Source organism: Taurulus bubalis (assembly GCF_910589615.1).
Source record: "Taurulus bubalis genome assembly, chromosome: 11".
NCBI classification, from domain to species: domain Eukaryota; kingdom Metazoa; phylum Chordata; class Actinopteri; order Perciformes; family Cottidae; genus Taurulus; species Taurulus bubalis.
Genome location: NC_136599.1, coordinates 17,365,262 through 17,371,400, shown reverse-complemented (window position 1 = coordinate 17,371,400; position 6,139 = coordinate 17,365,262).

Genomic DNA, 6,139 nt, shown 5'->3' with positions numbered 1-6,139 from the left:
AGCTGTAAAATATAGTAATCAGTGGCTACCACAGTGAGAGGGAGAAGGCTTCCTCGCTGATGAGAGCTCTTAAACCTGACACAAAATGTTTGAAAGATATTTTTTTAATCTCGATGGGGTATCATTTAAAGATAACACCGGTTTTCTACCTGAATATAGGCTGGTTTAGAATTGGGATTTATTGTGATACTACCTGCATGTTTAAAACCACTAAACATGGTTACTTCAGATGACAGAATGATCTTGACTTTCCAGATTTTCATCTTTGTGTGAAACCACTTTTCTTACAAAGCTTTAATATTGTGACCAGAGGATGTGCTGATGACACTGTGATTCCTGCTTTCGTCATAGTTTCGCTCTCACACAGTAGACCAGACTTCCTTTCTTCTCCAGTAGGCTGGACCAGTGCCAATTGGTGCGGATTGCCTCCTGTGTTGCTGCTTGCAGCTTTGTCGAGGAGCTCTCATCCAAACAACTTCACACTCAACACTGAGCTTCCCTGGGTCTTGAGCAGTACACCAAGAATGAACAGTTGTTGAGAAAATCTAAGGACATACATACACATATATAGAAAACATACACACACACACACACACACACACATACATACATACATACATACATACATACATAATACATACATACATACATACCTACATACATTGCTAGCACATGTACAATTGGCTGACACCACCCTGTGTTTGCCTGTTGGCAACTGACGCCCACTTGAAGACAGACTCTTTGTTTTAGAGACAGCATGAAAACATATGGGCGGAACTTCGCAATGAATGGTGCATTATGGGCATCAGTTTTCCCTAGATGATCAACCATCATGACTGTTACTATCTGGCAATTTATCTGCGCGGCCCCGCTGCAGACTGCGAGTGTTTTCAGGGGTCACATTGTCTGCATTTTGCTTCCTTTTGTTGAAGAGGCATTGGCGTTCTGCAGTTTGATACCTCTTTCCTCTTGCAGTTGATCCATGCTTACATCAGGACAGCAGAGATGCTCAGTAATCATTACTGTGTATCTGGACTCTGGAAATGTAGAAAGCAGAGAAAATCCTCTCCAGCGACAGAGTGACACGGCGAGGCTGATAGAGTCCTGAATGAGCCGACTCAGTGATAGGGAAGTATATGTGCACCTGTGTGTGGGTTTCATGCAACAAAGAAATTAGGCTGAATCTTGCATATATCTGTGTCTTATCTTAAACTATGTTCACTAGTAGATCAGCTAAACACAGCTAATCGTTTTGATGCCTGTAGTGTTTTGTAACACTCTTGAATCGGCAACACTTCTTATGGAAACAAAGCCCATTAATTTGATTTGAAGATACGATCTGTTCCTTTTGACAGTCGGAGATGCCGCACATCATAGACATTCGATGTATCATCTTTGACAGTAAATATTTCAAACAAAGTGCTATGTGATGAAACATGTTTGAAATATGGAAGTGAAAAAATTGTCGTGGAAGAATACAACTTTGCAGATGTCTCATATTTGAACACAGTATTGGACCATCTGTACACTCTTCTGTGCTTTGACAGTCAGGAGTAAATGACTCATTGCTCCCCCCCATAAAGAATGAATTGCAGGGTTGATGCAGGGGAATTTGCTTAATGTTAAGATGCAGCAAAAAAGATCATGTTGTTTCCACTCTACTCCAGTGGGACCGGTGGGTGCTGGGGTTTTATGCTGCACATGGGGAGACTTAAAGGCAGAACAGTTGAATTTTTTTTTTTTTTAAATGTCTGGTCAAATCTTCAAGGCAATGGAAGGACATGGTATTTGAAAAATCTTCATGTAATGAACATTGTTGAGATCGTCAAAGAGATTCTTCATTTCAGTGGTGATTTATGAGGTGCAATGCAGTCTGACAGTCGACAACTGACTCAGTCAAGATAAAATCATACTGTAGAAGCCTTTAAGCCTCTGAACTCTCACACAGGCGTTTCTATTTGATCTGGCTGATGAGACATCTTCTCAGGACTGTGCGGGCATGTGTAGACTCATTTATTGACATCCTCCTGAGTCCCCTGTGGGCTTTGTTGCACCTGTAAGGGCAGGATAAACTACAAAGTTATCATTCGTATTGGAAAATGGAGATTTGTGACCTCCAAAGTTCCAATCAAAGGTGAGGCCCACCTTCATCCTGAGAAGCAATATGTATTGCAGTTATTCATATCATTGTGCCCTTGCACAATTTCATTTATTGGGATTGAACATTACATAATTTAAGATATTTATGAAGTTGTTCCTGTGTTGGGCAGGGTCAGGAGTAGATCAAACTACCTAAAAACTTGGTTTTGCATTTTAAAGTGGTTACAAGCAATATGTTTTCGTAACAATGAGTCAAATGATAAATGTGTAATGTGATAAGGATGGCTCATAGTGACTAACCCATAGAGAATTGCATTCTACTTTGCAGCTCACCCCATCTCTTCAGAGCTTCTTTCAGTTCATTTTTCGTTTTCCTGTCTGAACTGTGTGGGTTGATCTGATTTGTCTAACAGTGACATCTCCCTGGCAACATAAGCAAACCATCCCACAGCTTCTCAATTCTGATTGGTGCATGTGTGCATGCACATATGAGATATTGCCTCTTTCCAACAGTGCCTCGGCCACTTCTGAACTTCAGAACAGCAAAATATGTGAAGTGAAATGGTTAACATCCTTGTAACTTCAGTTAAAGAGGTTCTCAGGACCTTTAACATAGTTTTTGTGGTCATTCAAACAGTGAGAATTGGCTGCAAAGCTTCCCCTGTTTTTCTATCAATATCACATCGACTCCTTTGTCTTTATGTCTTATGCAATTACCATCATTGATAGTTTGGGACTGATGCGACCTTTGGTTAGTTGTAAATGCAATCCGTTTTCATCAGAACGGAAAAACATTTAAAGCTCACCAGACACACACACACACACACATACACACACACACACACACACACACACACACACACACACACACACACACACACACACACACACACACACACACACGTACAGCACAGTGCCCACACAGACACAAGTAGAGAGGAAGCTGTCTGGGATTATTATGGTTATTTATTACTCAAGCAAATGTTCAAACATGTTGTCGAGGATCACAGTTTTGTTGAGTGTTATGATATTCATCAAATAGATAACCATCCACTATATAAGCGCTGACACTGTTTCCATTTGGGCCATACACTTCTGAAGTATAAATAAAAAGTATTAATAAAAATGTATTTCTGTCTCATAAGCCAACTCATGCAACTATTTTCGGAGGCCTTCAACCCTGCACATAGTTTTCAGAGCATCATCAAACCCGGATGCTGTCATACTTCACAAAGACTTTCCTTAACGTTTGCTCTTTGAAGTTCAAGAACCAAAGGGCCCCAGATGAATTTGTGGAGAAAGACCTTTAATGGAAGTCTGTTTGAAGACAGTGACTGAATGTTGAGTATAAGCAGCCGAAGCAACTCATACTTCTTAGTCTCCATCATCTCCTTCATACAGATGATTAGGTGTGCGGAGACCAGAACTGATGTGAAGCAGGAGTGATTGAATCACAAATTGACCCAAATGAAAGAATTGATCGGCTTCACTATGATGTGTGTGAAAAGAGCGTCCAAACGTGTGTGTGTGTGTGTGTTTGTGGGGTGGGGGGGTTGACATGTGCACTGATATTATAGTGGGCAGATCTGATTTCACAAAAGCAGAATTAAGAAATCCATGATAACAGAACAAGCTATGCTTGACTTAGTCTTGATAAGTGCATCCTTAATTTATACATTTCACGTTGGTCCAGCCAGGTTAGGTTGATGTAAGTAATTCAGATACGTGCCCATTCACAACTTTCTTCAACAGATCACAGAGCTGTACCTGTGTTTTTTTTAATGCTGGTTAATGATTAGGGAAGATTATCCTGCGGAACTGGAAGAGCCCACATACACCCACCCTCACAGAATGGCTTAAACTCATGGCAGAGACAGCTGCCTTTGAAAATATGATCGCCAGGGTAAAAAACAGTTCAAGCCAAACTGACCAAGCATGGAAAAATCAAATGGCTTTTTTAACAAATTAGAGGAATGGCCAAGTAGTCGGATGTATGTACTCGGGAAAATGCAGGTATGCAAATTTACAGGTAAAAGATAATAAAGGGGTGTCGAGGTGATCGTATTCTTATTTTATTTTTTGTTTTGTTATGTCTGTTTGTCTGATGTGTTGTTTTCTTCTTTATTTTCTTTTCTTTTTTCTCTGTGCTTTATTGTTGTTTGACAAACCTCATTTTTGTATTTGTGTGTATTGATAATATATTGAAATGATTAAAAAAGTTAAGTGAAAACAAAAATGCTGGTTAATAAAAATAAGACAAAGTACATACTTAAGCATTCATTATTATTATTATTATTCATCATTTATTAAATAACTTTATTTATTTTTTTAGACTATTTTCATCAATTTCTAATCGTAATTTCTCTTGAAAAATGTATTTTGAAAACAGAATTTTATAAAACAATGCCATTACATTATCATAGCAATACTAAACGATTCCACAAAATGTCGATAATATTTAATATTTTCCCAGCTCTAATGAAATGTGCAGTTTCATTATTGTTCAATGAGTCAACTGGTTCAGTCATCGGGAAGCTCCATGCAGCTTTAAAGTTTAGTTTCACATCTTTTCTGCCTCTTCTGTATCGTATATATGCATTAATGTAAATTGTCTGCGTCCCTTTTCTGACTTTGACATCGTCTCATTGCATAACCGTGAGTTGTATGTATTTTACACATAGAAATCCGCTTTGGAAAATGTAGAAACCTTAATTAGATTTTTTCCACTTAAATAATATACAACCATAATGAGAACATCTTTTGAAATCAATATACGTAATTCTTCATTAATTAGATTAATCAAACAACCCCCAAGCCCTTCAAAGGTGTGGAGGAACACTGTACAGTGTGAGTGTGACATCTGCAGCCTCACTCGTGCCAGACAGCTCGCCTCTTTGATCCAGCTTCCTTATGCAGAGGGAGGCTGACCGATCATGAAAGCTGAGATATGCTGTGCTCCAGCCTCCCAGATTGTAAATACAGTATGTAGTCAAACAGCTGGTTGAGAAAGAAATACCATAATTAGGACCTCTTCTTCGGGGAAATGGAAAAATACCATCATATCTCTTTCTGGTTTACAAACACTTCACTGGCCATTATTTGAACACATTAAGTTTCTGTTTTGCTCCTTCCTAATGACAGTTTTCCCTGGAAGCTTTGTATTTTTTTATTCATTAGGGCTGCATGTTCGTCCTCACTAATTCCTTCTTCTCATTAACTAATATGCTGTTTTTCTAATATTCAGGCTTTAGGGTGTATTATACAAACACCGTCACAGTAAGTGTGATAAGGTAGATATTTAGAGCAGTTGATATATTTTCATTTTGAAATCAACAATGTTATAGTGTAGTTTATATAACAGTTTACTTTGAAGTGAAAAGCTCTTCATGGCTTAAGCCATTTTACATATAGTTAGTCATTAATGAGGCTTTAAATAATATTACACATGCCTTAGGCGGACAAATTTCTTGGAGTTACTTGAGAAGAATTTTTTACATTATACATGTAGAGTTTGAGCGCAACGTTTCTCTTGAGGCTGAAACATGTAGGTCTAAACATTATACTTGAGGAAAGTAACACCTTTTAAAATGTGGTTATTGCCAACGTAAACTTTTGGCTAGGAACATAAAACACACATACAACTCTGAACCACAATCCAGTCCCTCTCAAAATGGTTTGAGTGTAACATTTAAATATCCTATATGTATATAAATATAAAATTCAGTTGACATATAAGGAATATTAAACCTGTGACCTTGAGAGCTCACTTCTCAAAATAAAGCTACTCCCGGATCATTTGTGTCTCTTAGCTTTCCCACCTAATCTGAATGTCAGCTAGTGCACTGTCACCCGCAGAAAGAGCAAAGGGCAGGAGTCCAGCTCGAGTATTAGCAGTGACAAGGCTCATCCAGATACTATATCAGCCTTGTTGTATGTCTCACTCTCCTTTCCCTGGTGTCTCTCTATAACCTCTGGCTTTAATTCAGTTCTACTCATTCTGTCTGCCCCCCCTTCTCCCCTTCCTCTCTCATTCTCTACC